The sequence below is a fragment of the Cucurbita maxima genome, unplaced genomic scaffold, assembly GCF_002738345.1.
Source record: "Cucurbita maxima cultivar Rimu unplaced genomic scaffold, Cmax_1.0 Cma_Scf04383, whole genome shotgun sequence".
Lineage (NCBI taxonomy): Eukaryota > Viridiplantae > Streptophyta > Magnoliopsida > Cucurbitales > Cucurbitaceae > Cucurbita > Cucurbita maxima.
The window spans coordinates 1-1323 of record NW_019276399.1 but is presented as its reverse complement, the minus strand read 5'-3'; the positions used below and the strand labels follow the sequence as shown (position 1 = coordinate 1323).

Genomic DNA, 1323 nt, shown 5'->3' with positions numbered 1-1323 from the left:
AAAACGTCCATCTCGCTTCGTTAGTAATTTACATTTCTAATTTAATTTAACTTGAACTTCAGAAATAAGTCGTTATACTGACCTTAAATATTTCTATTAAAGTAAAAATAAGCTTCGGAAGGGAAAAAACATAAAGGTCGGTGTCAAAATGTCAAACCGAGCATAATACACCATTTTTTAGCCTAGGACTTCGAGATCCCGAGCCGAAGGAGCCGGCAAATGCAACAGTGACCCTATCGCTGAGGGACAATGACATATGAGCAGGTTACAAAGTGGTTCGAGGCGCAGGTCTTGAATGTTCATGTGGGCGCACAGGTCTGTGTAGTGGATCCGTGGGTTGGGCTGTGTTCTGCGTATTTGGGCTTGAATGTGGGTTTTGGGCAAAGCACATAGGAACTAGACTACTAGACTGATTGTTTGTGGGTATCTAGTTCCTAGACCAAACTGGGTATGGGGTTGCTTGACTGGAATGAGGTTGCAGGTATTCGAGTTTGGGTCCGAGCAGGTGGACTTCGTCTTCTCCACTCGTTTCCATGCATTTTCCTTTCTTCATTCCTCCGTATCAAAACTCGTTGTCTACATCTTGTTTCTTCTCCTTCTTTCTCATGATGTTAACCGTCTTTGTACGTTTAATCCTACCCCTCTATCTCCCTAGTGTTGTGTACGTTGGATCCCATGGTCGTCATCTCGACATCGTCATTTGTGCAGAGGTGCCTTGCCTTTACCTAAAAAATAAGAGCAGTGCATGTCTTGAGTATTTTAAGAAATACTCATTAAGTAACTCCACTACTTCTCTACTCACGCAAGCACATGAAATCATGGTTATCATAAAATATCATTTCATGGCCTTGGTCTCATATTCGTGTCCGGGTAGAATTTGATGTGCATACTTCTCTACTCATGACTTACATACACACACATTTGCTCCCATGCGAGCTCGCATACCTACCCATTGACCTGGGCTTCAACTAGCATACACTCACACTATTGGTATACCATGGAGGGAAGGGAGTGCACATAGCATTGTGGGGTATACAATATCATAAGTACCATACTTTCATATCATGTAACATCCTAACAAGTCATAATAACATAATAAGAAAATATATAACCAATCTTTAACCAATCTTTACCTTTAAATTCATTTAGAGTAGGTAGACTTAATACCATCGCTAGAAGGAGGGTTTGAACCTCCGACCTTGTGGTTAACAGCCACACGCTCTAACCAACTGAGCTATTCCAACTAATTCTTTGTAATACACTCTCCTTGGGGGCCCAACGTCCTTGCTGGCACAACGCTTGGTGACTTGCTTTGATAGCTTT

At 41.9% G+C, this 1323-nt stretch overlaps 1 non-coding gene across 1 annotated transcript; it reads right to left on the bottom strand.

The window, feature by feature from the left end:
* Window positions 1–1170: 1170 nt before the first annotated feature.
* TRNAN-GUU lies at window positions 1171–1244 on the bottom strand. Its single transcript has one exon. It is a non-coding gene; the product is annotated as a tRNA-Asn (tRNA).
* Window positions 1245–1323: the final 79 nt, after the last annotated feature.